Below are 11,446 nucleotides of genomic sequence, written 5' to 3'. Positions count from 1 at the left end.
TTTTGGTGTCATTACATCACAAAGCCATGAAGAGAAAGGTTCGGCCGACCTGGCAGGTAACTGCGAAGTTGATGGCAGAGTGGTTTGTAAATTAAACCAGTAGATGTCACTATAGGACCATTATGCAAATACAAAAATTATGTTGAGTTTGATTGGTAACTACCGTTGTCAAAGTGGCAAACAAAGTTCAAGGGTGCAATATTGCATGTAAATGAGTCACTTTTCATACAATACACTGTGATCAAGCTTCTCCAAGGTGCCTGCCAGTAGCTCTCCTGTGCACAGTCCAGCCTAGTTGAAATTTTATTTGTATACCAGAATTGAAATGCATGTATTTGAGGTGAAAATACGTGTATTTTCAAAACTCAATATCTCATTTTGGGAGAAAAATGGTTGAATTTCCAAAATATATTTCAAGATGATAATTGAGTGATAAATCATGCAGTGTTGGGGAGACATATTACTAATATTACTAATTAATAACATCGTTACCTTGGTGCCAGGGGCATTCTTTCTATGGCTGTTATGCACTACTCAGGTAAAGGCATTCCAAATTGACAAAGCCTTTTTTACATTACTGGTGACAATCATGCCTGATGTAGTGGCGGCTGGCATCTATGGAGGGGGGCACATGCGCGCAAATAATGATAAAAATCAAACTTACCTGAAACAACGTCCTGTGCTCTGGACCTCTTCTCAGGAACTGTATGCCCAATCCAGGAGCTGCTCTCATGCTGTGAGAGCAGCGCCCTTATTGGAGGAAGAGGCCTCACTCTGCACTCCTCAGCATCCTGGAGTCCTGCACTTACTCTAACCCAGCTATCTTAAGACAGTTGGGTTAGAGGTTTGAAATTACGCATGTCTGGCTGGCTTTCACAAGACAGCCGGCCAAAGGGACATGCGTAGTCTGAAAAGTGCACAAACAGTCCGCCCTCCTCCCTGCTCCTGCCATTCAGCAGTAGTTCAGCCCCCGTCCTGATGCTCGGTTCAGGACGCTCAGATGAAAAATAAAATGGTAATGAATTACTATTGTATTTTTCATCTTATGGGGTAATTTAAGTGGGGCGATATTCCTCCGCTCCAATGGAGGACCTGCCCCTGTCCTGATGCACTGAAGTGATCATTGCTCATAATCTTGTATTTGCTGTACACTAATGTAATATGATCTGGTCACTATTACAACGTTAATAATACTAGCTCAGGATGATTTTCATTGAACAGAAGTAGCTCTTATTACAGAAAAGGTTGGAGACCCCCGTCCTAGATCCTGGTTCCACCGTGCACCCGAGGGTCCAGAAAAATGCATTGGTCTGGCCTCGTGACTGGTGCATGTAAATCAGAATATGTGAACTGCTAAGAATGTCTGCTTAGGAGAGGAAGGTACTTTTATCTTGTCTATTCATAAACTAGAGGCCCTCAATATGAGTGGCCTGAAATGGTAACACCAGGAAGTTCACAATTTGTCATTCTATCTTTCACAGTATCTCTGAGTCTAGAATTACTGTGTTTACAAACTTCCTGGCCCATTTTTTCCTAACTGGAGACACCAGAACCAGACCTTTGTGTGGGGTGGTGGGCAGCTGCTGCGCTGGTCTCGTCCATGCTCTAAAGCAGGCTTCTCCAAAGTCGGTCCTGGAGGGCCGGATCCATACCAGATTTTTAGCATATCCCCATTTAGATATAAGAAGTTATCTTAACCCGATCGCTGCTTCTGTCGGCCAACTGCCGTTGCGAGCACTACCTCCGTAGTGCTGCACATGTCTGTTGGCCGACGCGGCCCCGCCCACTCTTCAAAGCTGCCGCACTGCGGCGGATTTTTGGCCGCGGTAAACGGGTTAAAATCTGGCATGGATCCAGCCCTCCAGGACTGACTGTGGAGAACCCTGCTCTAAAGGCAGCACCATAGGAGCAACAAACACTCTTCCCTCACCTACCCTACTCTACCCTGCCTCTTTTGCCCTCGCACTCTATGCCTCAAAACAGCCCTGCACACTTTTACCACCTGCTTCAAACATGCATTAAACATGTGCGAATGTGTCCCTCTTTTTTTCCACAGATGGGAGCGAAAGCATGCGGAACTGGATCTGGTGTTCCGGGGACCATGTTTTTTACCGCATTCTAGTAGGAATAATTTGGAATCCCCAGATTTAGGTGTGGGGATAAAGGCCAAAGCTTGTATTCCCAGGATTTGTGAATGGCGGAAATACTCAATGTTATTGGGAAATAAAATGTAGAACTTGGTGTTCCCATGATTGCTCTGGGCTGATCTCAACTAGATTTGAGTAGGCCGGAGGAACATTTCGGTTAACGCTTGCGTAATTTTACATTTTTTCAAATTAAACGTGCTACGCAAAATTCCTGAAATCACGCTATTCTGCCACACTGCGTGATTACATGCAGTATGTAACAAGCATTTAACACAAATTACCAGAATCCGAGCCTCTGCTGTTTCCGGCGCTTTGTGTCTTTTTTGAGCTTTTTTAGCACAAAATACATCTTTGCATCTAAAATGAACATGAACATGCATTTGATGCTAAAATATACTGCTAAATCCTTGTTTTGTGGGTCACATAATTATGCATAATTTCTCTTAATTTTTACAAAATTTCAGGGAATTTACACAAAAGTAATTTATTCAAATTTCACACATCAAGATTGCTTACCACGTCTAGCACACACACATGTTATGCCTTTGAGCAGACGGTGCCCTATGAGCCTCTTAGAGAGTTGGGTGTAACTGGGGGTCTCAGCTGAGTGGCACATCACTGTATGACATGTCACAAAGGCAAGACAGCTGACAGCAGGCATCTGCATTCACGCACACACAATCTGACTGAACTTGCAGGGACTGCAACATGGCCAGTTGCCAAACTGACCTGTGTTCTAGTACTAAGTCAATAGGGTCCAAATGTAATATAGCCAGGGCACGTGGCAATGCAAAGCGTAGCAAACCATAGCAGCAATCAACTTTCATCTATAAAATCTATTTTGCGCTGAAAACGGACGTTGTTGTAGTGAACAAAACTACATGCATTGCACAGGGCTAACCCCCAGCTGTATGCAGAGAGATACAACTGCAACCGGGAGGAGCTGGCACACCAGCCCTAAAATGTAATCCAAAGCAAATTAACTAAAATAGCACGATCTAGCTTTGTGTGAAATCCTAACACCAAATTAACCCAGGCACAACCAACGGAAAAGCGAAGCATTGCGTAATACTGCCATGTTTTCAATGTGTGACATGGAAGTGCGCATTTTTTGAGACTTACTTTTTTCCCTCTTGTGATTCTGTAGGAATTTGTATTTGAGGCGCTAACTTCCCTCTTGTGATTCTGTAGGAATTTGTATTTGAGGCACTATCTTAAAGAAGTGTTTCACGCTAGATACCTCAGCCACCTTAGACATGATCAATGTGCAACTCTTTGTAGATATGGAATGCACAATTTTTCCTTGTTCATGCCTTGACATTTTTGATGCGTTGCATTAACGATAGAAAATCTAGGACTAGGTGCTGTTCATCAATGTACGAACACAACAGTACTCATTTTGTAGATCTCTGAAAAACGAATGACAGAGTAAACTGTTCTAGAATTCAAACCTAAACCATATAGATTAAGCACAGACCAATGCAGCCAATGCATTAACCCATTGAGTTATTATATGGCTTGGATGCGATATCTCAGCTTTGTCAAAATAGATGGCTGCATGAAAGAGAAGTCTTGACAAGAGCAACCTGGGAGCCTTGGCATATCAAACACACATAGATTTGAAGCATGAGCTATGCCTTCTGGTACCCCACCACCATGCAACTCCATTATTGGCCGAGGGGGAGGATGTAATGATAGGGTGGCAACGCGGATGGTTTCGGCTCGTTCTAGATGGTCCATGTAGCTGATGCCAGAGAAGGCGGGGATGAAAGTACACAGCAGCAGGGAATAAGAGCCCTCTGTGTCTGGCAGTCAACAACCATCATAATGGATGTCTGAAGGAGAGCAGCAGTGGTTGTGCCAGGAGCACATACAAAGGGCCCTCTTCAGATGCATCCTGAATTAAAGGGGAAATGAATGAAACCTACAATCAGACGAAAATAATCCCTTTATACAGCGGGGGCAACAAGTTCCAGTCCGGCAGCTCAGTTAAGAGAGATGCACTGTACAACTCAAAGACTGCGGTGGGAGAGTAGCGCTCACTGACCTGCTCTGCAGATCTTCACGCTTTCTATGAAAGAAATAGAAAAGACAGAATAGGTCCGGGAATGAAAGTAGTAGAGTCAGAAAAGGACAAAATGATGGAAGTGAAAAGGTGTGCACAGAAACTTAAACCTGTTGATAGACCCTGAGCTACTGTTGCCTCGGACATTGGTGGGGAGGGGAGTGCGAGAGAGAGGAGCGGAGAAGAGAATAGAGGAGAGGAGAGACTGCTTGCGTGCAATAATGCTACTACTTTTCATGAACGGAAGAAAAGCGAGCACTGCGCTCACTTTATTGAACATGCTGTATGTGGAAAAAAGCCTGTGTAAGTCAAGTATTTGTTGTGTGTGCATCTTTCCCTGCTGCTGACTTTAGAGAGCCTTTGAACTGAGTGGTGACCTGTTTGTGATATGAACTTGCACGGCTGCTGCTTGTGCTGGACTTGCTATGAGTATGTTGGCCGGATCCTGCCCTGCTGAGTTCAGATCTGCACCTTTTTTGGTGTATGGCGGAAGCTTGTGCTTCCACTGTCTGTGCTAAACCTTCTCAGTGTCTATGACCGGGAAACAACCGTTACAACGCATGCGTTACAACGCATATCATTACCCCGCATGTTATTACAACGCGAATGGCTTGTTTCAGGGGGTAGAAGGTGTTGGGTTTAACTCCAACACCTTCCCTACTGTTGCACACACTGGAGTTGGAATAGTAAATTATACTATTCCAACATCCAGAGCACCCCCGACAGCAAGTCGGGGTAAAGATTTGCATTGTAACGGCATGCGGGGTATAGGCATGCGTTTTAACATCATACAACCGGTCCCAGCTTTCACTGCTGATGTTCATGGTCTTGGGTTCTGCATACTGGTCATGCTAAAAACATTAGTCAAACCCTTATCCACAGTGCAGACACTACAAATCTCTTCTTCCAGAGCGGGTACTACAGAGCACTTATTATGGATATTTGTTCACAGCGCACTCCTGTGGGCTGCTCCCCCGTCACTCTTAGGAGGACCCTGAGAAGCAGGGCCGGCTTTAGGGCAGTGTGACTGGTGCGGCCGCACTGGGCGCGGACCTATGCAGGGGGCGCTGACCTCAAGGGCGCGCGCTGTGTTTAGCAATAACTTATGATTGTAGTGAGGAAGGGCACTTTTGCTTGGTGGTAGTGAGAGACTCCAAGGAGGCGGTCATGGGGTGTTGGGGCCCCAAAAATTATTGTCACTCCGGGCACCACTAGTGCTAAAGCTGACCCTGCTGAGAAGGCCCTGCTTTCAAGATATGCAGAACAGGATGGAGTTCTTGCCAGACCTGGTAAATACTATCACACCTGAGTTAGATACGTACCAGGTGTGTTTTCAGAGTTTCAACTTAGAAATAACATGCAGAATTAGTTTTTAAAACACCAAATTTGACATGTTTCAGCTTTTCTTTCTAGCCCTTTCCCCCCAATTTATTCTAACAGATCTGGCATGCCTGACTCTCTTTGGGGAGAACAGTGAGTGTATAATAATTATCACACAACTTGCTGTTTCCATCTCTGTACAAATGACTGCTTACACTGTACAGGGGTCGACATTTAGTGCTGGACTTGCATTCTGGGCCAAAGTATTTTTCCTGTTACCAGTGCATGCCATGGGTTGCTCTTCTTTTGCTTCCGGGTGAACCCTACGAAGCAAGCATCCGAGATGCTGGAATAAATGCATGCCATTGGCTGCTGCTACTTCTGGATGGATAGAGCATCCACCCTAGCTAACTCTAACCAGCGAATGTCTATAGGCTCCTATGTCAAACCTGGGTGCACCCAAGTAAATAAATAAGGATATGCCCTGTGAGGGAATGGTGGGTTTGCAAGACCGATCCAACCCCTGCACCTAGTTCGAGTCAGTTCCCCTCTGTGACCTCCATCTTAATTTAGAGAGACATTGCAGTGGGGAGATCCCCATAAGGTTATTCCCACCTGCAGCTACCATCAGAGCACACATTAATCTCCTATAAGCACAACCTTTGAAATGCAGGATTATTTGTTTGAAACGTAGTGAAAACGTGTGCAAGGCTTTTAAATCTACCCTAGTTACAGCGCAATTGTGCTGTAGTGCGGAATTGCCCCTTCATGGTATCACTGTGTTTTCCTTGAGTCTGAAAGCATTTGTTTTTATTTACACGTGTCTACCTCCTCTCCTGCACCTTCTCAGTTTTGGTCTGTTAGGGCCAACGAGGGTCTTGGCCGGAACTGCCGTTCTCAACCTCTCCTATATGGACTTTAAGTTGCCTGGTAACTACCACTCTGTGAGCTGCATGTCCTCCACCTCTTGAGGTCCATATAAATTGTGGAGTGTTTTTGATACCTTGGATAGAGCCTTCAAAGCTCCTTCAAGGCTCTAGCCTTATGTAGTGCAATCTTTTTACCTCACGTGTCCAATGGGCTAGACTTCTGTCCCTCCTGGATGTATTTGCTTTGTTTTTCGCTGGTGGTTTAAAAGTGCACAAGTGGCATTGGGCCCTGTTGCCTGTCTTTACACTCAATATACTACGCCTTTGGTGGCTTAACAGTGACTACTGATTTTGCTGTTTATGAGTAGACTTCATATAGTACATACTATGGAGGACTTCACTGGTGCACATCAATGGTGGTTTCTACCTCTACCAGGCACCCCTAAGGACGGTACGTACCAGATGCACGACTGTCTCTATTGTCACGCTCCTTGCTGCCGTGCAGCGTCTTTTGCAACACTGTTCCTACATCAGATACACAAAACTCACAGGTTTGTCCCAACATGTCCAATTTAGGCTAAATTACAACTAACACCCTCTCAATCATGCACTATGAAGGAAACCCAGGAATCTGATACAAATCAGAGTTCCTCAGGACTTTGCAAGGAGTAAGAAGAACTATATGAAAGGAGTAGCCACTTAGTAAACGGCCCAGAAAGTGCCTTGGGCCACACATGTAATGGCAATGTGATAAATATAACACCATAATGTAGTGTCCATACTATTAATGGTCACGCGGTAGTTGGGAATGTTATTGCTTGTTCTGGATTCTACGTTCTATGGTGGGGCGGTTGAGAGATGTGCTGTGGGGAACGGACTGTCGTGGTTGTATAAGCTGTCTTCTCTGTCATGAATAAAACTACTGGAACCTATCGTGCGTCCAATTGAGTTACTTCATACAACACACAACAAAGTTTTTCACCTTAAAGAGGCAATGCATTTTGTCCGGAGAGAAATAAACAAACCCACAGCTGTGAGTGAGTGATCTAAATGTTAAATTGATCGCTGTGGTTTGAGTTAAAGGTTTAATATTTTGATCCACCTTGATGCTGCAAATGGATTTTACAGGTACTGTGAAAATTGTATCAGATGTGGCAAACTGATGGATTAAGGCAAGTTCATTAGAGTCACAAAGCTTGAGAGTCTCAGCCACACCTCGCCACTTGTAAGTGTTTCAATTAAACATTAAACATTCTGCTGCCGCAAGTCTACAGTAGGTTCCAGCTTAGAATGATACGTATGTAACATGTTCCTCTTGCTTAGTACCCCTTTAAAGTAAAACTTATTAGTTTAACTAGTTACAATTTCAGGCTTGATTTAACATGGCAAGGGTAACTATGTACAGCTATATTCCAGTGGAGTACGGATACCTCGGGGGAAGGGGCTGCAGAGAATGGTGAGGGGGCTCTTCGCTCTACCCATACACCCCATCTGACAAGCTGAGGAGCCCCCCCTTTATGTATGGAAGACTGGGGACCCTCACACACCGCAGGGGGCTGCAGGGGTACGCTCACACCCCTGCTAAACAAATGACCAAATGCATACAATGTAGAGGATACAGATAATACCTGCACTAGCAGATCCCAATATTTCAACTTGAAAATCCAAACCATACTCATGCACTCGCAACACAATTCATTGTTCTTTGTGTTAGATGACTTCCCCATTCGTTAAGTGTATTACTCTTGGTGAGGCAGCTTCTTTTCCCTCACTTACATTTGTACTATCTAATACACTTCCATTCACAGACTGTTGTACTTTCCCAGCATTACACAATGCCAGTCTCTTTGCATTCAGTTTCTTCCACCCTATAATATAATGCAGTTATATTTGAGCTTCACTGCCTGCTTTGGAGCATACCAACCAGATTATCCTTTTCTGGAACACTGAAACCCCTTAATGCATTCCCAATCACCCCAAACATTCTACAAGTGCAAAGATTTTTGTCTCATGCCTTTAAGAGTACGTTACTTATCTTTCACTCTCGTACGAACAATCTCGAAACACAAATCTTTCACATCACATCACATCACATTATTCCATCCAAGACTGGCATTCTTTGGTACAAGGTTTCCTGTGATGGAATACATGAAAAGGGCTTTACTTATGTAGACAAATGTCCTGCAGTTCTATGGTTCCATTGCCTTTTACTAGTTTCATCTCTCCACATCAGTCCATTTTGGAGAACATCTGTAAACAATGACAAAGCATATGGTTAAAGTGCTCCTCTAAACTATTTCATGGGGATTGTACACAGCAGTCTTGTAATGTTTTAAACCATGCAATTCCAAATGTTCTTCCATCTTATTTGAAACAAACTGCATGCCATTGTCTATTATTAAGGACTCTGGGCATCCTTCTATCCTTCTATCCTAAAAGCTTCTAATAAGATTTAATTGATGTCCTTAGATGAGACTCTTTCTAAAATTCACTTCAGGTGATTTAAAGAAATGGTTCAAAACAACAAATGCCTTGCAACCCCCTTCCGATGAACGGATGAAAAAAGTCCATTCCAACCTTTTGCTACACTATAGCATGGGAATCAATGACAAAATTGGTGATTCCCGCATACCATGCAGCATGCCATTTATAATAATTCCTCACAGATCCTTCAATGCATTGATTTATACCAAGCCACCCGAAATCAGCCAAAGTTTTTCTTTCCAAGCCTGGCATCCCTCCATGTCCTTCATGCAGTATTTGCATTAACCTGCCTCTAAGATCTTCAGTTTCTACCATTTTGTCAGTCTACGTAAATCACCATTATCTTCTGATAATTCGGACCAGACCATATCGTAATTACTCAAAGGCCAATTTTTCCAAAATGCTCCCACCATATTTATCTTATTTTTTCATTAAGACTTCTTTGAGTTCTATATCCTCCTGTTAGCCATACAATTCATCAGGATCGGTTCGATGCTCAAAATAGGTTCACCTCTTGATAGCCCAAATTCTGTAAAGCTAAGACAGCGCAGAATAGCAGTAATTCTGTAAAGCTATTACAGCGCGGAATATTGGAATGATCAAGTGAGGGAAGGGAGTGGAAAGTGAACAGCCAGGAAGGAGACCTGCAGAACAGACAATATGATATTGTGAAATTCTCTCCCACTGCTTCCCTTATGTTACATAGGAGTGATGGATGTAAATAAGTACCTGTAAAATAAAAGACCCGTTTGTTTATCCTTTAGTGCAGGGTACACAAGGATTCCTGTCATATTTATAAACAGTTCTGGGTTTGTTTGCTGTATAAACACAAGCATAGGCTGATGATTTATCTGTATAGTTATCCGAACATACCCATCTCCTATTGTTGATAAATGATAGGTCTAAAAAGCAGCTAATACCCACCACATAACAAATGTAGCCGTACATCACAGGGGATGAGCCAGACCTTTTGAGATTTAGGGAAACGGCAAATATACAATCCAAGTATATTATTTCATTAATAGAGTCCTAGAGCCTATTAGAATCATAGAGAGCTGTCTTGCACCATCTTGAATCCACAAGCGAAAATAAACTCCAGACAGAATAGGACTCTGAGTCCTCACAAAGTCTTTTCTCCAATGTTGCCAACAATATGACAGTTTATAGCGCACCAGCGTGTATCAGTCCGCTAGAGGATTGATGCCAGGACTATTGCAAACAAGTTAAAGTTAACCTGTAAACTCCAAGAGTTACAGGCTGGAAAACAGGCAGCACCTGTATCCTTGGTACATACCCACAGCAATCTTCCTCAACATTATTAATCAGTAGAGGCTTACAAAACAGTTCCCAGAGAAGTCCTTTGTTGCAGGAGCACCCTTACTGGATCGAACGAGGACCAGACATCAAAAATGCATTCCTCTTCCTCACAGGCTGCTAGATAAAATAACTGCCATTGAAGTGGGGCTCAACTGGGCTTACATAGGAAGTCCCGCCCTGCCCACACCTATTCCGATTCTCTGATTGCACGCCGATATGTGCATGCTACGCCTCATGGGGATTGTAGTTTATTCCCCTTGCACTAGTCATTGTGCGCTAGACATCATGGGGATTGTGGTACTTCCTCCTTGCATGCACCTTCAATCAACTTCCTTCCCACATCTGCTCCTCTCCTGACCTGATCACATTTAGGAAGGCTCTGAAAAACATGACTATTCAACAACTAGGCCCAGCATTGTTATATCCCTCCTTCTGTCCATTGCTGTGTTGAGCTGGCGCCAGGACACCTTTGGGTAACCGCTACGCTTTATAAATTAATTTAACATAACATATCCTCTGCCTGAGTGTGTCTCGAGTTCTCCTATATGTGTACCGGGTTGATGCCACCCGCTTTCTGATCCTGCAACAGCTGGGCATACAAGGTAGGGGCTCTTGCTTGTTTCCCAACCCTTTCATATGGAAAGGGTTTTTAGCTGGCAGCGTTCATTTTGTTTACCCCACCTCTTGTCTGCTGCCTGTGACATATCAAATGTACTTTTTTATTTACCTTCATTTATAACACCACTACAGTCACTTCTAACCAGTTTTATTCCTCTATCAAATTGCTTCCCTCAATTAGTAATCTAGAAAGCCAATCAACAATCATTCTTAATGCCAGGCACACATTTCATGGTTAATGTGAATTACTGTAAGTATCCCAACCACTTGGCCAATTTAGGGTTACCTTGGGTGTAATTTTGTGATAAATATATTTTTCTAGGGTTTGTTATCTGACAATATTTCAAATTCATTGTCTCATGAAAATGCTTTAACATGTTTTTTCCAGCCAGCAAGCTAACATTTCTCTTTCTATTACAGTGGGAAAGCTTCCCGTACCTCTGAATGTGTGCAAGGCAAATGCTACAGCTCTCTCATCTTCTTCTTTGCATCAAAAGTGCACCTCGTCTGTATGTACTTGCTCCGGTAACTATCCCAGTTTTATTACGTTGGTCATCAGGTTTAAAACTACTGCATTGGATATGCTACACTTAATGTTCTGATAAGCATTTTCACATTTCTCTTAT

This window comes from Triturus cristatus, chromosome 1_2 (assembly GCF_964204655.1).
Source record: "Triturus cristatus chromosome 1_2, aTriCri1.1, whole genome shotgun sequence".
NCBI lineage: Eukaryota > Metazoa > Chordata > Amphibia > Caudata > Salamandridae > Triturus > Triturus cristatus.
Note: the sequence above shows the minus strand (reverse complement) of the source record.